The following is a 25,987-nucleotide window of genomic DNA, read 5'->3' on the forward strand; positions in this document are numbered from 1 at the left end:
CCCGCGGCCGCCGCCTGCCGCCGCCGCCGCCGCTGCCGCTGCTGCTCGGGCTGCTGCTGGCGGCCGCGGGGCCCGGCGCGGCGCGGGCCAAGGAGACGGCGTTTGTGGAGGTGGTGCTGTTCGAGTCGAGCCCGAGCGGCGACTACACCACCTACACCACCGGCCTCACGGGCCGCTTCTCGCGGGCGGGGGCCACGCTCAGCGCGGAGGGCGAGATCGTGCAGGTAGCTGCCCGCCGCCCGGGCCCCGCGCCGCCGCAGCCACAAGATGGCTCCGGGGGCTGCGCCCGCCGACCCCGCCGCGGGCTGGCGGGCGGGCGGGCGGGAGGGGCGGCGAGGAGGTCGGCTGCATCCCTCCCCGGCCGGCGGGCGGGACGCGGCCTCCAGGGCGCCGCAGCGGGGGGCGAGTGCACGTGGGGACTCTGTCTCCTGTGGGTCCGGGGGGCGGGAGGGGGATCCCGGGTCCTGATACCCACGTTGGGGCGGCCCCCTTGGGCCGGTTAGGCATTTCGGTTTGCCTCAGGTGGAAGTCCTGGAACTACCTGTTGAATGCCAACTTTGGAAAGAAGAGTGATGAAGGATGGGGTGGCTTGTTTCAGGTCACAGGCTTTGCTTTCCATCCTTGCGTGTTCTTTTTGAGAGTAGGAGCCAGGTTTGTCCGCGGACTGCACATTAGGTTCTTTCCTGGAACCTGCCGCCAGCTTCACCTGGGCGCTGACCCCCCTGCAGGGCTCTGGACAAGCAGCAGCAGGCGGGGAAGCAGGGGGAGCTGGCCGAGGAGTGGGGATCGCTAGTGCCCTGGAGTGGCCGGAGAAGGCAGCCTTCGCTGCGTGCCTCAGATTACAGAGGGTGGGAGGGAGACTGCCTGCCCGCTCCTGGGTCAAGGACTTCTGCGGAGGGCCTGGAAATCGGGAGACAGGGTCGCTCACTGACAGGGCCTCCCCACCTTGCTCCCAGTGAGAGAGGTCTGCATTCCAAAGGGAACTGGCGAGGCAGAGCTTTTAAGCCGTGCCTACACTTTGGAGGAGGGACTGAGTTGAAGCCTCTGCGGTTGCTGAGCTGGGTAGATGCCTTCCCGCTTCCTTGGCTATGATTTTATCAACTTGTTAGTAGACTGCCAGCGCACTTATGGCGGTTAATATGCATGCTCGGATGCGGGCGATTTGAAATGGTTGGCTTGATTGGAGCCTTTTTGGAGGTGATGGGATGGCTGCAGGGCTCTGAGCTTGGGGCCTTCTGTGCTTTACTCTTGGATGACTTATGAATGAAAAGAGGGGAACTGTACGGATGATTGCATGGCAGCCTCTTCCTTTCCCCTCCGGTGGTGCATACTCAGCCCTGTGTGGATAGGACAGGGAGCTGTGCAGCTTGGCTCCTTAGAGGTGTGTCCTTACAAAGATGGGGGAGGCACCCTTGCCAGGCATTAATCAGCAGCATTGCCTCACAGGGCTCTTATCCCCATCTTAAACTTCTGCAGGGTAAATACAAGGGGAAACACATGTTTGAGTCCTGTGACTACATATGTTAAAGGCTTTGGACTTTTTTCCTTGCTCTTGTTATAACTATGGTCTTTAATTTATAAGCTTTAGAGAAGATGGTCTACTGAAGATTCCTACACGTTTTAGTGGCGGTCTTCAAGAATAGTTTGAATCTTAAAGCCTGCTCCTTGTAGCTCCTTGTTTCTCTTTGAGGCTTTCACTGTGCCCTGATGGCTTTAGAAATGTTTGATTTACAGCTTTCTAAGAGAAAAGATGTTTTAACGTGGCACTTCACTTTTTGAAGGAGACTTTTGAAGTTTGCGATTTTTATCTGCAGTGTTTTAACTTGTACTCTTTCTCCACCGTAGTTTGTCTGGCGGGCTATCCATTATGGTTAGTGCTGGGCTTTGAGATAATCCTGGGTTCACCGTTTAATACAAAATTAGCAGTTTAAACACACCATTTGTAGCTATTTTATCCTTGTGAGTAGAGCGGGAATGTATGAATTTGGCAGAAGGAATCTGTTCTCTTTTGAATCTTTTTGAAGTGCTTATCTAACTCTTTTGCAGTCCATTAGCTTAGTGCCCCCCCCAAATTAAGTCAACACTTGCTAAGTAAAGAAAAATGACTTAAATGGTATTTAATAAGTAGAACTGTTAAGCAGTCACTAATAGGTGTCCTTAATTCCTTTATAACCGCACAGTGTGTTGGTGAGTTTATGAGTTGTCTGAATAGTCATTTCTTGCTGTTCTCCATATCTTTAATAACTTTATTGTGGGGGCCTACGTGCCGAACCTCTCAAGTGCAGAAACGGAGCTCAGCGTGGCTCTCAGGGCCATGTGCGTACGGAGGCTGGCACACTTTTATTAGTTCTTCGAATACTGCTCGAACTGAAGTAACTGGCGTGGTCCCTGTCAGCCCTGAAAAATGATGTTGTAAGGGAAGCTGGTGTTTCAGGACTGCTGGGAGGAAATGTAACATTTTGTATGAAAAATGACAATGTAGAAGAAACAAATTGATATTCAGCTTCAGATTAATCATGTTTTTTCCTAAGCACTTTATTGAACTTCTCAAACCTTTTATTTGCTATCTTAAAATAATCGTGCGTGATTTGCTCTTTAATCTCTTATGCTCTTCAGAGCTGAGTTCATTTTCCGATAACTAAACCTAAACAGTGGGACTGAAGCATTGCTTGTGTTATTTCCAGTAGGGTTCGGTAGTGCTGTTGTTCATGGTTAAGGGGAGAAAAAGACCCGTTTGGGAGTTTCTTTACTTTAAGCCTTCTAAGATAGGAAATTGGTTTGCATGACTGTTTTTCCTCCCTCCCCATTATATACAGTGACAGAAGATACCTTATCACAGTCTGGTTTGCCCCAGATACTTCTAATTAGAGTACCTGTTGGTCATTTGCATGGATTAGGGGAAGGGAGGCCTGGTTGAGAGAGAGAGAGAGAGAGTTCGAGAGCACGAGTGATAGTAATTCAAACCTTGGGATTAGTCACCAGGATTCTTGGTTCTCTCCTTGTGCATTTTAGGCTTAAATAACTTTTCCAAGGTCACCAGTGTGCTCTCTTAAGAAGAGATATATATTTTTTCTTTTTTGACATCTTCATCTGTGAAAGTAGTGGAAACAGTGTGTGGATATGAAATGCTGTTAATTATCTTATTTATTCATGCAGCACTGAAGTCCATTTGCTCCTAAGTGTCAGGCATAGAGTGGGAGTGCTGGAGGAATTAATTACAGCTCTGTCATTCTGAAGTGTGGAACTTTAAAGCGCTCTTAGACGTATTGATACATATTTCAGCTTTGAACCAATTTGTTGCTATTATGAGATCATTATCTGAAACTTGCAGACTTGGCTGCGAAACTCACATGGTTAGTGATGTTAAATAAAGGCCTGATTAAGCACTGGCCAGTGGTATGTGGATTGGTTAAACAAACAAAGAAAATTTGCATCGCTAGAGATGAAAGATTGGTTTAAAGTGGAAAAGCATTTTTCCCCCTTGAAGTCAAATATTTAGAAATGCTTAAAGAAATTCATTTGTAGAAGGACGCTGAATGAAAGGTTTTGTGTAACTTTAAAATTGGCCTTTCTATATCCTGGGATAAGTGTTGAATGGTCTTGAAAGCAGAGGAAAGTTGAGAACATTTAAGAACTAGCTGTGAGGGGTTGGCGGAAGCAGGGTGGCAGGTTAGAAGGGCTGAGGGCATCCTTAAATATCCAGTATTAACTATGGGCATCACAGGGAATAATTTTAGGAAACTAATTCCTCTGCCTTGTTTCCGCAGTTCAGTATTTGATCAAACACTTTTCTTTTCATCTCCATTTTAAGTTAAGGGGCCTGCCTCTAAAAATTGACTTGGCCTCATAGAACAATGTGTGCTGGCAGCTGACCTGGATTTACACAGAAAGAGATTGCCGACTGTCTTGTCAGAAGGGCCTTCATAGGTTAAAACAAGCGTTTGATTTGGGAGAAAAACATTAGGGCTGTGTTTTGTGACCTTATGAATTCTTAGGGTCTCTTATTTTCTGCCCTGTTCTCTAAGATCCCACGGGAGCTGTTAATGCAGCGCTGAATGGAGATGCAGATGGGAGTGGGAGGTTTAAGTGTGGAATCTGCAGGCCAGAGGGGAGGTGGTGATGGCCTCCATTTATGGTGTACGGGGCACTGTGCCAAGCACATGTGTTTACTCATCGCCTCCTGACTTTAAATGGAATTAGCAACTACTATTAACCCATTTTACAGATGAGGAAACTGAGGCTGAGAAAGGCGATTTGACTTATTCCAACCTCACCCAGCTAGCAAACAATAAAACCTGGGTCAAAACCCAAGCCTTTCTGCCCCCTTTGCTCCTGTTTTGCCAAATAAATAGAACGTGGCTGGTTAGGTTTGGGCATTAATTTGAGTCTAATTACTTTTCTTTTTTTTTTTTTTTAAGATTTTATTTATTTATTTGACAGAGAGAGACACAGCGAGGGAGGGAACACAAGCAGGGGGAGTGGGAGAGGGAGAAGCCAGCTTCCTGCCGAGCAGGGAGCTTGATGCTGGGCCCTATCCCAGGGCCCTGGAATCATGACCTGAGCTGAAGGCAGACGTTTAATGACTGAGCCACCCAGGCGCCCTGAGTCTAATTTCTAAGAATCGTGTATAGGGGTTCTTAACCTGCCCTGAGTCTAATTTCTAAGAATCGCGTATAGGGGTTCTTAACCTGTGGGTCACAGACTTCCAGAGAGGGCCTGTGAACCCTTGGAACTATATACACAGTTATACACACAATGCACTTGTGAATGTGCTCTTCTGTTTTCCTGAGAAGATACACAGTTTTGCCTCTTGGGAGTTCTCTAATGCCCCTTCTCCCCAAGAGGAAAAAGAGAAGCACTGATCTAATACCCATCATCAAAGAGTCCATTACTAAGAATCTGGAGTCACGTGGGGCTCTGGCTGGCGAGAGTTTTAGAGAAGTCTACAAGTTCGTGTGTCTCCATAGGGCATATTCATCTGATAAATGTTTACCAAAACCCTATTTTCAGACACTTTATTGCTGTTTTTTAGAGTCCGCAGTCTCTTACAGAGACAGACGTGTATGGATAAATGATAATCCTTCCCAAGAGGGTTTCCCTGTCGAACTGAGCCCTTAGTTCCCAAGACATCCATTGTCTATAATGAATTAACTTCTCTCCTGGGCATCCATCTGGTACTAGTTAAATGCATTATCCTTGGGTGAAGTGAGAAAATAGCCTCTCAAAGAATTTTTGCATTTAGTGCAAGAAAGTGGCGATCTGAAGGCAGCATCTGGGAGAACAGACTGTAAATGTGTTCCTTTTCATCATTTCCTGGAAAATGAAATGGAGCATCTTTGGACATCGAAATGCCTTAAAAACAACTCCTCACACTTTCTTTTGTGGACCATGGCCCCATGGTCATGGTGTGTTTGTTTTTGCTCTTCCCAGGATCCATCCCTGGGTCCCCAGTGTTTGCCACTTATCAGACACTTAAAAGTTGGTGAATGAATGATGGATTTAGAATGGACATCAGGCAGGCAAGGGGATTGGAGTAACTTCCTTTGACATGGCAGATACATTCTTTGATGATCTTTCCTTTTTGGTTGATATTTCCAGAAAGTTGCTTCATTAGAATGGACCTCTGTCTGGTTGTGGTGGCCCCACTGGTACCATAACTGCAGGCTGTGTGAGAGTGACCTGTGTGCGTGCATGTCAAGGGGCAGGACACCTGGCATTAATAAGGATCTGTAGATGTCCTTTGCTTGATAAAACACAGAGTACTGGGAAAGCTGTAACATGGACAGCCGTTAACAGATGGACAGAAATGCACGAAGAACGGTTTACAGCCCAGCCCCAGCATCCGTAGAAATGACAGTCAAGGCTTGGTATTCAGAACCCTCCTTAATCTGAGTCTATGCCATATGTGAAGACTTTGCTTCCTGTTGGTGTTTCTCAAGTCTGGAGAATGTGGCTTTACAGTTCATGACCAAAATGACATTTCAGTCAATCTTGATAATCAGAAGAACAGATTGAGCCCTTTAATGTGTGAGATAAGGAGATCCAGAGAAGTGGAGCGCCTTGCCCAGGGCATGTGGTGAGTAGAGATGACCCTGATAACAGTTTGGGTCTCCAGACTCCCAGGCTTGGAGCCTTTCTGTCCTTTTCAGCGACACTTCAGCTGAGCACAGAGATGCAGACATGCTTCAGAGTCAGGTGTATTGTTGGGGAAAGCCAGGCCTTCTTACGCTGTACTTTGGGTTTAAATGGTTGCTTTTCTTTTCTTCTTTTTCTTCTTCTTTTAATTTTTATTTATTTGAGAGTGAGCACAGAAGCTGGGGGAGGGGAAGGGCAGAGGGAGAGGGACCCGGAGACTCTGGGAGCAGGGAGCTGGGCTGAGCAGGGAGCTTGACACGGGGCTCGATCCCAGGACCCCGGAATCAGGACCCGAGCCGAAGGCAGACGCTTAACTGACTGGGCCACCCAGGTGCTCCTAAATGGTTGCTTTTCTCCTCTGATTTAGATTTCGTGACTTGCTCAGTCTTTCCCTCTGTCAGAGCTTTAGAAGATAGCTACTGCTATATATCTGTGCCACTCTGCTTCCCGTGTGTCAGGCTCTGGGCTCAGGGCTGTGCTCACACTTAGTGGGAGAGCTAGACAGCCTGCCCCAGGTTTTCAGATGAGGAAACTAAGCTCCGAGAGTGAAGTTACTTCCGACGTCACTGAGCACGTCTGGGGTCTGAGATGCAGACCTGAGGCTGGGGTGATTCTAAGCCATTTCTGTTTTTACAAGACTGCTTCACCTGGCGCTTGCTTGGGATGAGATGATGGGAACTGATGGTGCGATTTGGAGTTGGGAATACCCAGGAACACTGACCAAGAATCGAGTCTGTAACTTCAACTGAGAAGACGCTCTACGCTTACAGAGGTTTATTGCCTGCCTTCCTTCTCTTGTTCTAACTCTTTTTTCCCATGAAGGGCCAATCTGCCAAGTTTGGGAAGAGGGACCAGTGACTTGAAGTATACAGCTGTCACTCAATGGCATGTCCGTTGATTTTTGGCTCTTGAGAAAGTTGGGGTGGCCGTAAATGTTCTGGCCTTTAAGGGATTTCTGGGGTGAGACACATCTCCTCCCTGTGGCTGACTTTTTAGAGCGGTTCTGAAGTCCGCGTCGGTCTCTCCCATGTTCTGCACCTTTCTGACTTTGCACAGACTGCGCGCTCCCTGTTTGACGTAAAAGATTGCAAGAACCTAAACGTGCGTATTCTCTCTACTCTCATCCCGTCCTCCTCGCTGTGAAAACTCACTGCAGGTGCTGTGCTTCTTCTGTCGACAGACATCCACGGCTGCCTTCTGTCCACCAGACCCTGGGTGAGGTGAGGTCGCAGGTGGGGGTGTGAGCAGGACCCTGTCCCCACCCACAGGCAGCTGAGTGTCGGGGGCAAGCCACACAAACCACAGGTCTTCCGTGGTAGGATGCATCTACAGGAGACTGAGGGAGCAGCTGGAGTGGGGGGCAAAGTTTAGGTCTGGGCAGCCCATTCTGAAGAAACATGGATAGGAGGACATAGTATGTGGATTTGAGCCTTCTGGCCTTTTCCTAGGCATTGTCACCTCCCTTTGAGGTTAAAGCTGATAACCTCTTTGTGGAGATGTGCCTTTTTATACCTGTCAAACAGGATAGGGAAGAGGTAAAGGGTAGAGGTTCTTTGTTCCATTTGTAGCCTGAATGAGATGTTTTAAAGTCTGTCTTCTAGCAGCTCTGTTGACTCATGATAGTATGAAGAGAATGAAGTCAGCTGCCCTATTGTGGTTCAAGGGAGAGCATTTTATTTTTATTACCCTTAAGATGTGTTTTAAGACTTGGTATTTAAAAAAAAAAAAAAAAAGACTTGGTATTAATCCCTTTCTCTCTCCGGCAACCAGTGTGATATGGTTGTTCAGAAACTCAATGTGTAGACTTAATTTGGTGGAAATAGACTTGGAGGATCCTACCAGTTTCATGTAAAAGTGTATGCGGGAATGGGGATTTCCGTGGCGAAGCTGCTGCATTTTAAAAATAAAAGGGGGGGCAACCTGGGTGGCTCATTCAGTTGAACTTGCGTGGCTTTTGATTTTGGCTCCGGTCACAACCTCAGGGTTGTGAGATAAAGCCCCACCTCGGGCTTGCACTGGGCACAGAGCCTGCTTAAGATTCTCTCTCCCTACCCCTACCGCGCCCCCCAGCCCCGCCTGCCTCTCCCCACTCTACAAATAAATAAACAAACAAACAAGTAAATAAAATAAAGGGGATGCCTGGGTAGCTCAGTCAGGTAAGTGTCTGACTCTTGATCTCAGCTCAGGTCTTGCTCTTAGGGTCATGAGTTCAAGCCCTGGTGCCTACTTAATAAATAAATAAATAAATAAACTAAAAGTCACGCTCAATTGGGTGTGTGTAAGGTCCTATCCAGTGCTGTAAGAATTTGATTAAAATTTGATTTTTTTACTTGAATTTGAATACGGTAACTTGTCAGCAGACATTTATTGAGTTTCTCCTGTGGATACAATGTAGAGAAGAACATAGCCTTTTTTCCACCCATGATATAGCATATGCTTTTCAGATGTTTCTGAGATTTTTCCCATACAAATTTAGACAGTTGAAATTTGCCCCAGAGGAAACTGAGGCTGAGAGGCAAAGTAAGCCACAGAGGCCACAGAGCTGGACTTGAACTTGGGTCACCTAGAGCCAAAGCTCACTGACCTGCTTGCCTGAGAACTTGATGTATTCTGGTAGATAAGGCAAAGATGTTAGAATCTATTCATTTTACATTGCTTCCAGCCAGGGCCAAAATCTTCCTTTAAAAAAAAAAAAATCTGTAACTTATAATTTTTTTAAGGTTTTATTTTTAAGTAATCTCTCCACCCAGTATGGGGCTTGAACTCACAACTCTGAGATCAAGAGTCACATGCTCTACCTACTGAGCCAGCCAGGTGCCCCTGTAACTTACTTTTTAGTCGTAAAAATCATACACACTTACTGCACAATACTTGGAAGATACGGAAAAGTATGAATGAAAAAAACGAGTCCCACTACCTAAAGATAGCCTCTGTTAACCTTGTGTGTTCTGGTGAAGCTTTCCTTTCATTTTCCTGCAGTCTTGGAGGTATTCTAAAGAAAATGGTGAGAGAATATTACATGGTGCTTATAACCCTTCATTCGCCTTGAGTATTTTCCTGTGGCTAAATGCTCTGAAACCTTTTTGGTGTCTGCACAACATACTCCGTGTTTTCCATTATTCTAAGGAGTGGCTGTTCTCCATTTCTTGATAATTTTCTTAGGGCGAAGTTCTAGAATTAGGACTGTGGGGTCAAGTGGTATAAACATTTTGAATGTTCTGCAGAGGAGTGGTTTTAGTGTAGGTTCTGCTGCCGGGTTTGCATACAAGTTTCCACCTATTCCTGCTCATAACAGGTGTAGCATCTTTTTCTAACAAAAAAATCCAGAAGGGCAACTTCATCCACGTGAAAATCTGTGCATTTCTGTTAGTGAGTAGTAAAATACTGGCTTTTTTCCTCTGCCACGAGGATCTGAGTTATGACGAGTGTCTGTATCAAAGGGAAGGTCCCCGGTGTGGTCTCTGGGTCCTCCCTTGTAGGTGCATCTGAGCGTGATTCAGGAGCACCAGGCTGCGCATGTGCTCTGGGCAGGGAGAGGGCGGCTGTCCTCGCAGATGGCGGTGTTCAGAGGCCTTGAGAGCGCTCTTTTGTCGGCGCACCCTGCGGCCCCAGACTGTAGCCCAGGAGGGTGCTGCTCCTGCAGCCACTGTTTCGGGCCCCGCCGCTTTCCTGTGGAGCAGGCTTTCTGCTTCTGAACAGGCTAGGTTCCCTATGAATCCGTCTTCTCACTCGGAGTGACGCTGTCGGTTTGCGGTGGACAGAGATGCAAGTAGAGCCAAGATCCAGGTCTGCAGGCATGCATTCAGACAGCAGGACCAAGGCTGAAAACGGCTTCCTGGTATTTTCTTTGATCCCTGTTAAAAATCTGGACGTTTTACATAAAAATCCAGGGCTGTGGCTCTTCTTGCAAAATGAAAAGATCGGGCAACACTGGGTCCCCTTTTCTGCACGGCAACTGCCCAGCTTGCCCCGTGGAGTAGCAGCCGTGCCCTTCAGGTGGAACACGAGCCCTCCTGTTCACCGGGCTCTGTCGCGTTGCTTTGGTTTCCTTCACTCACTGGGAATTACGTTTACCCAAGCCTGGCCCCAGTGGGCCCTGGAGTTTGCCATCCTTTCTCTGAAAGTTCTGAAGCTGAAAGCATTTTTTTTCTTTTTAACGATGTTATTTATTTATTTGATTGTGGGGGGTGTGTAGCTTGAGCATGGGGAAGGGCAGCAGGAGAAGCCGAGTCCCTGCTGAGCTGGGAGCAGATGTGGGGCTTGATCCTAGGACCCAGCGATCATGACCTGAGCTGAAGAAAGATGTTCAACCGACTGAACCACCCAGGCGCCCCAAAGCTGAAAGCGTCTATGTGGTGCTCTGAGTCTCCTTTCTTTCCCTCCTCAACCAGGCATGGTGTCTGATGCCCGTTTGGGGCAGTATGATGATGCCTCACGGGACCCCGTGAGCCTCTAGTTACATTGCTGGGGAAGGCTCAATGGCCCTGTGTGACCAGAGTGATCTTTTTGCCTTGGGACAGGGGCTTTCATTTTTTTCTTGTTCTTCTCGAAGGCTGATGTTGTTTGACCTGTGTCTCCATGAAGATCTTTGTTCCTCTTCTCTTTTTGCTCCTTCGTTTCTTTTGATCTCTAGAGTTCCTGTTTGAGCTGGAAATGCTGTGGCTCAGCTGTCCTTTTACAGTGAGGGGACTGCGGGGCTTCCAGCCTTTGGTCACAAGACAAGCTGTGATTAGAAGTGTGGTCTTGGGGCTCCCCAGTGCTTGTCTTTCTCGGACAGCGTCCTACTCCGCTGGTTGAGTTCCAGAAAATCTTCCAGGTCCCTGGTGGGTTAGGGTCTGCAGTGTACTTTGACCTGTATTATTATCTTATTTCTTCTCTCAGCTGGGAGTGGCCTTCCCTGGATTCTGCCCCAGAAGGCCAACTGCGCTTCAGGTTGTCCCCGTTGCCAAGGTTTTTCCCATACTTGGACATAGACTGCTTTTCTTTGTACCTAATTGTACACTTAAGTGCCTATGACACATGTGTTCAGTGCTTTTATGCAATTTTAAGAAATGACACGGGGTACCCAGAGATTTTTCATCTTTTCAGAAAGTGCCTCAGTGTTGGGAGTCGGTGGTAAGTAAGACAGCCAATGGCATGTAAAAAATGTTGCCATCTTGACTTGTAAAGCTTTTTCAAAATCGTAATCAAGGTAGCCTGTGGCCAGGTCAAAGGGAAATGGTGTGCTCCAGATGATGCTTGATTTCCTCTTTCCTTGCTGACCTTCCCTCTTCATGCCTCACATTCTCACTCTTCAAGTCAGTTCTTCCTCTCTCCCCCAGATTCATTTTTCGATTGGTAACCTTGGATCTCATCACAGCCTTGATCCAAATCTTTCAGTTCCGTCCCACTGTTGACTACCTAGCTGAGCGTGCAGGTGACCTGGGCCTGAAGTCTCCCTCTCATTGTTGCCTCTGGGCTGCAGACCTGGGTCCTTTGCGTTCCACCTGTGTTCCCTGAGTGGGTGCTGGGTTTTCCTTTGTGCCTCTCATCCCGAGAGCCCCTCTACTATAATACATTTTTACGCCCCCACATTCCCGACCCCGCCTTTCCCTCTCCCAGGGCTCTCACCTGCACCGGGGTCACATGTCCAGGCCTTCCTATCACATGTTTCCTGTTCCACCAGTGTGTTCCTTTGAACCAAAATGCTCTGTCCTTCACTTGGCAGTAGGTCTTAAATTCCTCATCGTAGTTATTCTCTTGTTCATGTTTTCTTTTCCCCACGAGATCACAGCTCCCAGTAGCTAGGGATTATGTCTTACTCATCCCTTGCAATATGACTCAAATATTTACCGAATTGAAATCCTAGATCATACTACTTAGTGATGGGGATATCAGTGTGGCCAGAAAAAGACTGGGCTTGTTTGAGGGAGAACTTTCTATGATTGTAGAAACAATTCACAAGCCACTTGCAGACTGGGTGTGCCCTAGGGCTATTCCAAATAGTTGGGATGGACCAGACTGGCACAGTAATTTCACCTTGCCCTTGCTCTCTGGGTCCGGAAAAGGAGGTGTGGCCCTGGGGATTATGCCATCTTTCATTCCTTTCAGCCTGGTGTATGACTGCCTGGGTATGGTGTCCAAAGCATGCTGGAGAAGAGACTGTCTCAGCCTGATGGCAGGCTTTGAGGGAGTGTGTTTTATTTAAGTTTGGTTAATATCTTGGTGACACTTAGAAAACGGGTACTTTTGAGGAACAGCAAAACTTACATGTAGCTCCAGTATGTCCCGTCGGAAGCAGTGGTACATAGGTCTTTACTTAAATTTGTACCGTATCGTTAAACCTAATTTCTGCCCGCCTTGGGAATCTCTGGCATGGGCCTTAATCCTGTGTTTTAAGCACTGGGTGGGAAGCAGAGTTTTCAAGGACTACAGTAGTATTTCTAAAGAGGCCAGCAGGGTTCGTGTGGAAGAAATTTCAATTTTAATTTCACGAACATTTGATTTGCTGCTCTTTATGGGGCCCACTATGAACATCTGGAAATTATTCAGTTATTGCTTGGTTATGGACATGTTGGCATGTTGAGATTATTTTTTGGTTATCATTGCTGTTTCTGTGGGATAGTGGCTATCATCTATCTGTGCCCTGGGACCTTCTGGAAGATTCTGGGGTCTATCTATGACATGTTATAGTTCACTTATACGAGAGGGTTTCCTTCCATGCCTCTTCAGGGCATATCCAGGGCACGTTCCAGTGTCCATCAGTAAATGCCATCCAGGGAATTAAACAAACAGCTGATGTGTAGTTGTGGACTTTGGGTGTTACTAGGTTTACATCTCTGGGACACACATACACTCGCCTGTGGCATTAAATGTGCCTTGTGGGTGATTTCAGGTTCTAGTGGCAGTGGGAATTTTTGCATTTCCTGACTCTTGTGTTTAAATCTGCCGTCTCAACATTGCATCACCATAGGTTTTCCCATTTAATGAATATTTATGTTGAGCCGAGTTCTATACGAATGCTCTGGTTTCTGCCTTGATTATAGCTTGCCGTGTGCTGTGGCCAGGAGTGCCCTACAGACAACAGAGTTGGCACACGCCTCAGCATGCCAAGCCCTGGCGGATGTGGTTAGGGACCACGGTGACTGGTGCTTGGGTTGCCATGCCAACCTTGTTTTTGGAAGGGGGAGGCTCTAAAACGGCAGTGGGATGGGGGCAGAATGGTTTTGAATGCTCTAAGGAAAATGATTCCCCATAGGTGCCACTGCAGGAAGATGTCGTAGAAGACTCTAGAATTCTTACTACATGCTTAGAGAACGTTAATGAATTTTCTTAATTTACTTTACCAAGCTGTTTGTATCTTCCTCTTGCGAACTTGTGGATGTTATATGACATATATGCGTATGTATGTATATATGTATCATATTTATAAATCTCATTGGCACATGTGTTCCCTACTTGCTGCAGGGTGAATAGGGAATCTCCTATCTCCTAATATTACCAGTCTCCTCCTCTCATGCCCTACCAACATCCCCTGCCCTCTTTGATAACTCTAACCTAGTGATAGCTGATTGGAGGAGGGGGAGGAAAAGAAGAATGAGGCAGGGAGGGTGGTTGGGTGACTGTCCCTCTCCCAGCTCTTTATCTTCATTCCCCTCTTTTCCGCATCTCAAGAAGGCCTATCCTCTCCCCTACTTATTCTCCTTATTCAGTAAAGACCCTGCTTGTGGGTGCCGTCACCCAGGGGTGGGACCTTCAGATGCCTAGCTCTCAAGTCTTGGCAGGCGGAGTTGGGGACAGGAGGAGGAGGAGGGTTGTGTCCCGGGCACCCCACACTAGAACGCTGTTTGCCCCTTTGCAGATGGTGCCCTGCGTGACTAATTCTGCGGTGCTTGGTCTTACACAGTGACATGGTCAGGAAGGGTCTAGTAAGCCAGATGGGGGCCCAGACTGGCAGAGCAGGGGGGGACTGGCGGGCACCATCAGCTGTCCTAGCATTTCCTGACAGGAGGAGGGCTGAGCTACCAGAGGCTGGGACCTTCACAGGCTCAACAGCTCAAGCAGTCTTATATTGGCCTTGCCTTCAAGGCCCAAAACAGAAAAACAACCCTCCTACCCCCACCCCTTTGAAAGGAAACTTACCATTTTGGAAGGGGAGTCTGATTGCACATTGCTTGCTGACTTGGGGTCAGCTGTGTGACTTCCATTAGATTGGATCCTCCTTCAGGGTGGGTCCGGTGTATCTATCATCTGACATTTCCCCCTGACTCCAGCCTGAAGGGTCTTATTGTGTGAATTAGGAAGAACTTTACTTCCTCAAGATACCTGATTTCTGTTTGCCCTAAATTGGTCCTAACGTGGGTCCAGCATGACCATGGCTATGAAGGCACCCCCTGGAGTTCAGTACACGAGGCCGTCTTGTGGGAGCTGATGTGGCACCTTTGTATATGTCCTTCCTTCTTTCTTCCTTGTTTCCTTCTCAGTAATTCTTATATGCTGCTTCTGATTTCTGTCGTTTGTTCCTACAAAACGAGGGAACCATGTTTGTTAGAGCTGTGTGCAACATTAGGAAGGAAACAAGATACCAAAGGGACATAAGGAGTTTAGTATGCAGATTCTTTTTTTTTTTTTTTTTAAGATTTTATTTATTTATTTGACAGAGGGAGAGAGATCACAAGTAGGCAGAGCAGCAGGCAGAGAGAGAGGGGGAAGCAGGCTCCCCACTGAGCAGAGAGCCCGATGCGGGGCTTGATCCCAGGACCCTGAGATCATGACCTGGGCTGAAGGCAGAGGCATAACCCGCTGAGCCACTCAGGTGCCCCTAGTATGCAGATTCTTGACTTCTGCTCTGGCTGCTTTTCTGCTCTGTATTAGTTCTTAAGAGATGAGCTGACCTGAGTGGGGTCCCTAAACCTTGGGTGCCTTAGTAATTACATGGGTAGGCTTTTTGTGGAGCAGAAATGACACCACCGTTTTATGGGCGAAGACACACATGTATTCCAAGAGTTAATTTTTGAACTCTAACCTGCTTTGGGTATAAGTTCCCCTTAGTTCTGTGTTACAGGGACGTCCTTGGGCCAGCTGCATTTGGGAGGATTGGAGAGGACACTTCTGTGTCAGTGACCATTGACGGGGGTGTTAGGAGCAGCTGTTTTCAGCTTTGCTACCTAGGGTTCACCAGGTTCCTTAAAGCAAGTTACAAATTTTGCAGAAGGAGTGGTCCTGGATTTCCTTTGCTGGTAGGAGAGACTGCCTTGGGTTTGAACCCAGTCACCCGCTATGGAAACGTAGCTTTGCCTCTCTGGGTCTCAGTTTCTTCATCTGTCAAATGGAGGGAAATATTTCCTTGAGTTGTATTAAATGAGCTACTCACAGCATGTAGTTTTAGTGGTGGTGAGGCTGCTGACGGAGAAGATGCTAAACATTGTTTCAGGACATTCCTTGTGCCTAACCTGCTGGAGTTCCCAAGTGGTTGAACATTTTTATTCTAAAGTGGTAGTTTAGCAAGGTTAAAGAATCTAGAGGTGCTACTTCGTTGAGAAGAAGTCATAGCACGGCTATCTTTTCTTAACGTGCTCTGTGTCTCACCACTTCGACGGTAGCTCTGCTCCCTAGATGGGGGCCCATGGGCTCCCCAGAGTGGCACAGGTCAGCACTGTGCAAGAGGCTCAGGAAGCTCGTTCCTCCCTGGTCCCCACTTCCCGGTTTCACCTCTGTTCCCTGGGAGGTGCACTTTGCTGCAGCTTCACCTGCTAACCCCCGTACCCTACACCTAGATCATTGTCCTGACCCTGAGCTCTGTCGGTTTGGGGCCTGTGGGCACACACGCGTATGTGGGAGCTGCAAGGCCCATGTACAGGAGGCTGGGTTTCTAGGCCAGCCTGCCTGTTGTTCCCAGGCCACATGGCCTGCATACGGGCTCGACTGCTCCGAAGGAACGCTGGGTGGTTGATTGCCCCTCTGGATCTGGCCAGGGCACATGGAATGTTGTGATACGCTAAGGCTGTGCTCTGGGGGCCTAATTATGTGGGGCCTGTGGCAAGCACAAGTGACTTCAGCACTTGGTTTGATCCAGTGTGCAATTTTGCCAAAGAAAATACTTGATTAATCTTAACCTTCAAATTAGACACATTGACTTTTTCTAAAAATGGGAATGATAGGAGTGCATTGTGGGGTTTTGTGTGTGTATGTGTTTTAAACTGCCCCCCCCCCCCCCCCCCCCCGTCAGGACTGGGCTGTGCTTTCCTCTCCTTGAATGGAGAAGGTAGTTTCCATCTCTGTCTACCCCCTTCTCTCACAGTCCTGAGACTGGGTGCTGGAAAGATGCCCCTTCTCTTGTGCAGGTGAGCTTTTCTCCTTGCTGTCTCTGAGGTTCCACATTTTTCTAGGTCAAGACCCAAGAATCTTGCTCCTGAAAGGATATGCTGTCCTGATGGAACTTTCCTAACTGAGGACTCTTCCTGGTTTCCTGAGGCTTCTGATCCAGCATGGGTGCAGGGAAATCTCTGGGTGACTTCCTGGAGTGACTTGAGCATGTCTCAGGAGGCCCAGCCGTAAAATCTGGTGTGGCACGCGAGCGAAGGAGCATAGCCCGTAGATGAAGGGCTTCCCGCTCAACACTCTAAGAGTGTCGTGGCTAAAGGGCACACTCACAGGGTAGGATGAATCGGATGGTATTAGAAAGTGAGACTGCTCTTATCTAGTCCAAGTAGAAAAAAAAATGCCTCTAAATAAGCAAGCAACCTAACCTCATCTCAGAAAACAATTCGGGGTTAGCCTTCTCTTTTCTCTCCACTCAGCCTCTGCCAGCGATCTGAGGGGACCTGGTGGGACTTACCGGCTTTGAAGTCCTAAGGTGCTATTTTAATACTTTGCTTTCACGTTGCAGGTTTTGAGGCCGATTTAACTAGATTCTGGAGGGAGCTTACTTTACACCGTTCTTAAGAGCCCGGACAATCTTGAAAGAGTTAAACCCTAATTAGTTCATTCCTCAGGTATTTAATGCCCTTATTAAAACTCAACTGCTCGCTCACTTTTTTCTTTAGTGAATCAGATTTCTTGAGGAGCTGAGCCCTCACTCCTCAGATCACAGGCTCACATGTTGAAGCTGGCAGTGCTAGAGGCTAGTTCCTATCTGTGTGACAGCATTTTTAATTTAACAGGACCGCCTTTGATGTTCCCAAATATTTATAGGCAGCTTTAGATCATTTCAGTGTGTGCTTTCTTTTTCTTTTCTTCTCTCTCTCTCTTTTTTTTTTTTTTTTAAACTGGAGCAAAAGTTCTTCCTCATGCAACAGCCTTCCTTTTATCCTGTTGGTTTATTTTTGTTTCCTTTGCAGCTTTGGCGAAAGTATTCTGGCTGCATTCACACAAGGCTGACCCTTCCTTTAGCTTCTTTGGTAAAGGCCACCTCTCTGTATCATCCTGCCTGCTTGAGATTGCTTAAGGCACTTCTGTTCGCCCCTTGACTTTCTAGAGGCTGAGATTTTTCGGATTTGGCTCAGGAATCTGCTCTCTGGCTGACCCAGGAGCTTTCAGATCAGTGTGGAGACCTGGGCAGTGTGTGTGGAGGTGTCTCTTAATGGATGACCAGGCTGTGATGTCCTACCCTGCCCATGCGTGTTGACCGGGCCTCCACAAGTTATGATTTATAATGGAACTTCAGCAGATTCTGTCGTCACTGGGCAGGGACCACAGCGAGGCAGAACTCTCTCCTGCTCTTTGCAGGCTTGCTCCATTTGGCTCTGCGCGACCTGTGGGCTGAAAGTAATAATAGAGAATTCTAGTCTTCAGTCTTGGGGATGGGAAAAACAGAGTCGCGATGCAGGTCTGTCAGACCATTAAGAAAAAGGAAAAGAAAACTTTGTACCAATCAAAACAAATTACAGAACAGAGGACGGTGGATTCTCCGGCCTGGGCTCTGGGTAAACATTCTGCTTGTGAAACAATCCAAGTTATTGAACTCTCGGCTGCTGTTACTTACCTGGGCCTTTCCTACAGAAGCCTGGAACTTTCCATGGCTGCTGCCATTGTTGCTGGCTCTGCCTCCTACTACACAGGAGCCTTTTAGGGCTGAAGGTCACGTAGGTGGTTGGTGGAACGTTCAAACGAACGAATGCGTTGTTAGACACTGCCCTTGGGGCCTGGCGCTGTGTGTCTCACTAGATTCTTGGGAGGATTCTGAGTTTCACCCCTCTTCTTTGAAATAAGGACGCCAAGGAGCAGAGAGGGTTTAGCACCGCTAGCGAATGGAGGGCTGGCCCGGAGCTCAGGAGTGTGTTTATAACCTCACTGTAAGGCATTTGAGACTGGCAGATCCAATGGCGTCCTGCTAACACCCCTTACAGCTAAGAAAACCTCTCGAGGCTGAAATCTACAGTGTGTTGCATTCTGAGAGTTCAGAGCTCACCTGGCTGTTGCCAAGCAAGGGACACAGAGGTGGAGAGCCCTGGAGCCAGACGGGCCTACTGCCTTTGATCTTGGCCAGGTCACCCAACCTCCCTGAACCTGGTTCCTTATCTCTAACATGGGACACTAGCTTGTACCTCTCCCTCCAAAGGAGTGTGAGGACAGTGAGATAATACATGCGAGTTACACAGTAAATGCTTCACACATGTTGGTGCTATAGGATCGCCATCCTTGAGGACTTCCCAGTCCTGCAGGAAAGAGAGTCCAGGAAACCAGCTGTTAAAGACGGTCAGGTTCAACAGGTAAACTTGGCAGCTATGGCGGAGAGCTGTGCTGCTGCTTAGCAGGGGCTCAGGGCAGAGCCACTGGCTCGGATTTTGACTCTTTCATCTTTTCATCCACGTACTGAGGGCTTACTCAGTGTTCGGCAGTCTTGGAGTTACCCCATTGCCTCCCTATCCCCTCCCCAAAGTTCCCTTTCCCTTGGGGGAATTTGAGTTAAAATGTTAATTGCCACCTGGAGAAGGATTTCCTGAAGTCATTTTCACATAAAACCCCCAGATGCTAAATGGCACAGCCACACTCCATTTGACAATTTATCTTGCCTGGCTTTGTACTGTCCTTCAGCTATTATTTTAATCTTATCTAATTTCCCCCTAATTTTTCTGGTCTCTCATACATGAGAACTTGACGGTCCTTGAGAATGTGTGAGCGAATTGCTGTGGGAGCAGGTGGTGATCTTTTGTTCCACACAGTGCCCAGATGGTGTCCGTGCCTTCCCGTGGTCTGGTTCCATGGGGATTTGTTGATAAGATTTTGCTTTGATTTGGTTTTCAAACTCAGCGCCGTGTTCAGATTTGGTTATGGACACCGTAGGGTTTTTTTCTCAGCAGGGAAGTTTCGTTGCTCTGTCATTGGCTGTCTTGAAACATAAGTCCCATTCTCCACACCCCCCACTCCTTTGAAAGCTGTGGGGACGATTGTACAGGACACTTTTTAACTGTCCCTAGCACATGGTCCAGAGCGGACGTTAGCATACTTGAACTTGTTGAAATGGTTGATAGGATATTTAACAAAATATGTTATTTTAACAAAAATGACATGTGAACAAAAGATCCAATGAAAGTCTGTTGGCTGTTGTCCTTATAGACTTAAGGACCCAGGTAAACCTTTCTCTCAGGTAGATTTCAGGTCCTTTTTGTGTCTCTCTTGTTGAGTTAGTGGGTATTTGGTGGAAGTGGGTATTTTTTCAATACACTGTTGATTGGAAGCTAAGATGTTGCCTTAACTACTTTTGGACCTTGAAAATAACGTTAATTTTTTTTTATTTGGCTCTGAGGGCACCACGAGAGTGGGCCATTTTCTATTCACCTTCGGTACCCACACTTTCTTTAAGCAGCGTGTTTAACTTCACATTAAAAGTGGCTTATATTCAAGCCTCTGCCTTCGGCTCAGGTCATGGTTTCAGGGTCCTGGGATCGAACCCCACATCAGGCTTTCTGCTCAGCAGGGAGCCTGCTTCCCCTCCCCCTTCCTGCCTCTCTGACTACTTGTGATCTCTGTCAAATAAATAAATAAATAAAATCTTAAAAAAAAAAAGTCGCTTATATTCAGGGGCACCTGGGTGGCTCAGTGGGTTAAGCCTCTGCCTTTGGCTCAGGTCATGATCTCAAAGTCCTGGGATTGAGCCCTGCTCAGCAGGGAGCCTCCTTCCTCCTCTCTCTCTGCCTACTTGTGATCTCTCTCTCTGTGTCAAATAAATAAAATCTTAAAAAAAATGTAGCTTATATTAAGCTAAAACAACAATTGATTGAAAGGATAGTTCAGAAGAAGGGTAAATGAGAGAGAGAAGGCAACATGTCATTGCATTTGGCTGTAGGTCAGCTCCATAGAGTTAACTGAGAATTAATTGAAGCCCAGATTTCTTTCCTGAGACCCCTGGACAAGCTTATGTTTATTTGCCTTCTTTGGTCATATTGGTGGCATCCTTCTGTCCCTGGGTCCACGGTGCACGCCGGCCATACTGTGGATAAGGCAGTTGTGCCTGGGAGCACATCTTGAAGTAGTATTAGGTACTGTGCAAATCACCTTTGGAGAGGGTAAGTGGGCTCTCGTTAGCTAGTGAAATTTGGGCAGAAAGAAGTCTGAGACAGTTGAATTAGGATGCCCAAGGCCTGCACGGGGGTGATGTTTGCATTTTCCAGCAATACTTACGGGGCATCAGTTTGCCCCATAAGTATGGGATGTTCTGCCCCACCCTCGATCAGAAGTAGGAATGGGAGCAAATCTGTTCTGCTTTCACGCTCCTTCCCCAGGCTTAGCTGGATTGCTAGATGAGTGGTCAGTCCCATGCAATCTGTTTTGCTCGAGAAAGGGAAAGCCTGCATTGATAATACAGTGACAGGACCCGTGATTGCAGTTTGGGTTTTTAAAATTGGTGATTAGATCTGTCTGAGCAGGGAGCAGAGATGAAGTTAATGGTCTAGTGGAGATCACTGGTTCCCAGGCAAGGGCCTAGTGGCTCCAATGGGTTTCTTAGGCATACTTTGTCTGAAGAACACTTTTTGGTTTTGAATCACTTCCCAAAATTCTGAAGTTCTCCCTGATCTTAACTCTTTGTGGAAACTTGCCCTCTGGGAATGGACAGTGACCAGGAGCCACCTGCCTTTAAGTATTGGCCTGTCCCGGGGGCTTCCTGTTGGGTTTGCTAACCAACCCTACCACCGGCTCTGCCATCAGACCAGGATGGTTTTCGCTGTACTAATCTTCTCAGAAAACAATCAAACTAAAATTTGCTCTTGCTGGTATAGAATGATTGTGCAAAGCAGGTCTATGTGCTTAGATTCCTAGAAATGTAGTTTAGTGAAAAGGAGAAGCCATCTTCTTTTTGGCTCATGTACTTTCCTCATTTACGCAATGAATTTGGTGAAATCTGGTTTGTATCCGGGAGCCTCAGTTTCTCCATTACACTTTGGATCTGCAAGGTCCTGAGGGAACACAGTGAAGTAACTTCATGCTTTCTTCTCCCCTGTGGATTTGAGCTGTCCCAGTCTCTTCTTTGTGGTCCGTCATGTTCCTGTATTCTTGGTATGAAGGCGAGGGAGTCTGCAATAGGCTTTGGTTGCTTAAAGGTGTGTTTGGTCAGGCTTAATGCCCTCTTTAGGTTTTGATGGATGTGGAGCATGACGTCTTCTGGGTAGTGTTCACAGAATCACTGCTGGCTCTCTTGTAGGGGTGGGCTCATGGGCAGCTGGGAGAGAGGGAATTTGTCCCAGAGCCGGTGGTATTGTAATGTGTATGGGCTGAGTACCCCGGTGCAGAGGCTGAGGGAAAGCACCTCAGAATGTTGGGCAGCAACGACCTGGGGGTGGGCCTCCATCTGGATTTAAAGAAGGCTGGGCTGGGATTTGCCCCTGCCTACACTTGGGCGGAAAGCACTCCTTGCTAGCTTTCTCTAGTGGATCTGGAGGCGGCCTGGTGGGGAGTACGCGCACTGTGGAACTGCGAGGAGTAAGGTGAGGCCGAGCGAGGCCGTGGCTGCAACTTGGGACCTGACCTGCTCACTGATCTGCCACTGCAGTGGGACTGGAAGGAGCCAGCCTCTCTTGGAGCCTCAGCCCCACATCTGTAAACTGGGTGTGGGGGCTGGGTGAGATTCCTGGAGGCTGAGGGGAGGATCGAATGGCCAGGGGCTTCCTGCAGGGCAGGAACAGGATGGGGGGAATCACTCAAACTGGAGAATCAGGGAGGGAAGAGAACTTCAGAGGCCACTAGGGGTTGGACTGGGGGAGGGGCCCTGCATGCCAGGCAAAGGTGTTCGCCTTTTATTATAGAGACCTGGGGCCCTTACAGCCACCTGTGGTAGATGATGTCCATGTGGACGGCCAGATTTTTTTTGATGACAGGACCTCCTTGGCCCCATGTTCCCCAGCAGCATGGTTTGTAATCACAATGGCCCAGGGCCTCAGTCGGGGGCTGTGCTCTCCTATCCCTAGGGCAGCCTGGAATGTAAGGGAGTAAGTAACGTTTTAGTGACAACCTTGAATTCAATTTATTAAAGATAAATAAATTACATGCCAACTTTGGCCTTTCACTGTTATTAGTACAAATTGCTCTCCACCCATACATTCAACCATTCATGACACCTTAAGGAAATGTGCTGCTGTGGCCTCCCCCACCCCCCTGGGATTTTTATATACCATGAGTGTGTAGAAATTTGGGGAGTGATTCCCCAGCCGCTTTTCAGGTTCTGGCCATGACCCTTCAGCTGGGGCTCCATCTGTTGACAGTCCTGGGTTTCAGAAGGGAGATTTCGAGGTCCGTTAGGATTAGGCAACAGAGCGACTGGCCGGTTTGGGCATTTTTCTGGTTATTGACAGGGCTAACTGTGGCTTCTGATGAATGAGGAATATATTTTTCTAAATGCAGCCATTGAGCCAAATGAGCCACACTGGGATAAACTCTGTTTGTTTACAAATTATGTAAGAGAAAGGCCTGGCCATTAAATTCTTCTGGGCCAGACTTCTTACCCCTCTTCAAAGTTGTAATCAAATTTAACAAACCCTTTCCACAGGAACCTACTCCCTCCCGAGAAACAGGAGCAGATGCTCCTGGGAGGCCTTTAGCAACTTTGGAATGTTTAATGTAGAGATATGTAACCAAGGTGAAGTGGTTCCAGAAACATTTGCTTACTTTAGCCAGGACCAAAGCACGAGTCAGCTTTTTAATTTTTTTTATTTTTTATTTTTTTTTAAAAGATTTTATTTATTTATTTGACACAGAGAGAGAGAGATCACAAGTAGGCAGAGAGGCAGGCAGAGAGAGGAGGAAGCAGGCTCCCTGTCGAGCAGAGAGCCCGATGCGGGGCTCGATCCCAGGACTCTGAGATCATGACCTGAGCTGAAGGCAGAGGCTTAACCCACTGAGCCATCCAGGCGCCCAGCTTTTTTTATTTAGGGCAAGAGGTGCAAAACGAACTGGGCCAGGCGGGATTTTCTTTAGAATGGTCAGTTTTCTGTTTTCATCTTCCCTGCCTCTCCTACTTTCAGCCCCTTGTGACCTTTATTCCTTTCTGCTCAGTAACTTTTTTTTTTTTTTTAAGGCTTGATTCTTATCTCTCAGCTCTGCCAGATTACATCTGGGGATCAAGGAGCCCTCCTCTTAACCAAAGCATTCAATTACTGCTTCTCTGTCTCTATGAAAGATGTCAGGTGCAGAGCAAACACTCCAGGGGAGGGAGGCTGAGGCTGCCTTGCCTTTGTTGTTGTTCCAGTAAGACAGTTCTTTTGGGGATTGACAAAGACGATCTAGGCTCAGAGACAGTTTCCTAGCTCTTACTGACTCGAGTCTTCACTGGTGGTTTGATTTATTTTGGCTTGGGAATGTTGTGAATTTTTAGGACCCCGGGCACCCTTGTATTAGAGTAGAGATACAATTTCTAAGACCAAGTGCAGATTTCTCTGGATTTTGCCTCAAGATGAGCTTTTCTCAAGGTGTCATCTGAACTCTCGCCCTACAGAATGCTTTAGAGAGGGTTCTGTGGTGAGCGGACTTTGAGAGTGCTGCTTATTCTATCTTGGAGATGTAGATGGCACAGTAGTGAATTAATGGCTCTGAGAAATCCTGCTGAAAGGAAATCCACCTGAACTCCTTTCCCTCTGGCATTTCTCAAATATACTTGATCACAGGACTCCTTTTCTCAAATACCTTCGAGCTGGGGAAGTTCCACTCTGGCTAGCTGGTATTAGGTTGGTTAGGGTTCGTGCTGGTCCAGTTGGTGTCGTTGGATGATGAGCTTGGATGGCTAAGGGTACGTTAATTCATGACTTCCCACAGGGTCCTGGCACATGGTCATCAATCACCACCATGGCCTGAATGCCTTTCAGCTATGATAGGGCTGCTGCTTCTGTTTTAGCTCAGCAGGTTTGTAGTCTTCTCTGTACCTGGGTGAAGGCTAGGGAGTTGTATGATAGTCTAAAAGAACCAAGAAACACTGACTTTTAAAAAAAAAAATATTTTATTTATTTATTTGAGAGCAAGAGAGAGTAGAAGGTTGAGGGCAGAGGGAGAAGTAGACTCCCCACTGAGCGGGGAGCCTGACTTGGGGCTCGATCCCAGGACCCTGAGATCATGACCTGAGCCAAAGGCAGATGCTTAATCAGCTGAGCCACCCAGGATCCCAGTAACAGTGCCCCCCCCACCCACCAAGGAATTTAGTCTACTGGGTTAGGGAGATTCATGGAGTTAAGCAGAAATACCTTGCAAGCCCAACACCTGTCCTCTGGGCATTTGTGGAGGGTCTGGGGAGGTATTTGGCAAGCTCTGGGAACCTTTTGCCATTTAGGAAGCCATGGGACCTGATGAGCAGTGGGGAGATAATATAGAGGTGTGCCCCGGCAGTCGGGAAGTCTCAAATGACTTTTCATTAAGTTTGCTCCTGTTTTTAACGCATGTTCACAGGTAACAGTCTCTTCAATGCCCCCCACAGAGTTGGATGAAATGTGTTTTTAGGCCTCTGGGAGAACTCTAGCTGGCTGATCTGCCAGTGTTGTTAAAATCCTGGGTTTGGGGACGGCTGTCCTCCCCATCTCTGACCCTGAGGCTGTGAGGTTTGGCTGCGAGGTTTAGGGTGCCTTCTCCCTTGGGGATGTTGGTCTGAGTTGAATGGATGTGGATTTTTCAGATTTGTCTGCCTTGGTTAATGCACAAAAGACAGAATGTGCTCTTCAGGCTCTAGCTGCCTATAGGAAGAATGCGACATGACCAGGGCTCAGAGAGTACCCCTGTGAGGTGCTAAGGGGAGGCTCCAAGATGAGGAGTTTAAATTTTTTTCCAAATATATGTCTTATTTTACTGAGTGTTACTTAGGGCTTTTCTTCCTTTCCTTTCTTTTTTCTTTCCATTCCTTTCTTTCCTTCCCTTCCTTTCCTTCTTTCCTCTTTCCTTCCTCCCTTCCTTCCTTCTCTTTTTAAATTGGGGTTGACCCACCTGATGGCTGTTGGCAGCAGCTAAGATCTCCCTAGCCTGGGGCACCCAGCGTTTTGCCTCAGTACTTTTTTTTTTTTTTTTTTTTTTTTTTTTAAAGATTCTATTTATTTACTTGATAGGTAGAGATCACAAGTAGGCAGAGGCAGGCAGAGAGTGAGAGGAGGGAGCAGGCTCCCTGCTGAGCAGAGAGCCCTTCGGGGCTCGATCCCAGGACCCTGGAACCATGGGACCATGACCTGAGCCTAAGGCAGAGGCCTTAACCCACTGAGCCACTCAGGTGCCCCATCCTCAGTACCTTTTGATGAGACCCCAGGCTGTGCTGTGGGAAGGGTGGTGCTCAGCCTCTTCTCAGCCCAGTCCCCACCCCTCTTAAGGAGCCATCCTCTTCTTGGCGAGGTGCTGTTGTCAGAAGACTTTTCCTTACACTGAACTAGACTGATGCTCCTTGCTTCCAGTTCTGCCTTCTAGAGCCTATCAG

At 47.6% G+C, this 25,987-nt stretch overlaps 1 protein-coding gene across 1 annotated transcript in view; it reads left to right on the forward strand.

The window, feature by feature from the left end:
- The first annotated feature begins 28 nt into the window (after positions 1-28).
- ZNRF3 (zinc and ring finger 3) overlaps positions 29-25,987 on the forward strand; it is a 152,300-nt gene continuing 126,341 nt past the window's right edge. Inside the window, exon 1 of the mRNA XM_032883303.1 lies at positions 29-224. The gene's annotated coding sequence lies outside the window, so the exon portion shown is untranslated. The remainder of the gene's footprint in view (positions 225-25,987) is intronic.

This window comes from Lontra canadensis, unplaced genomic scaffold (genome assembly GCF_010015895.1).
Source record: "Lontra canadensis isolate GAN:19392208 unplaced genomic scaffold, GSC_riverotter_1.0 scaffold87, whole genome shotgun sequence".
Taxonomy (NCBI): domain Eukaryota; kingdom Metazoa; phylum Chordata; class Mammalia; order Carnivora; family Mustelidae; genus Lontra; species Lontra canadensis.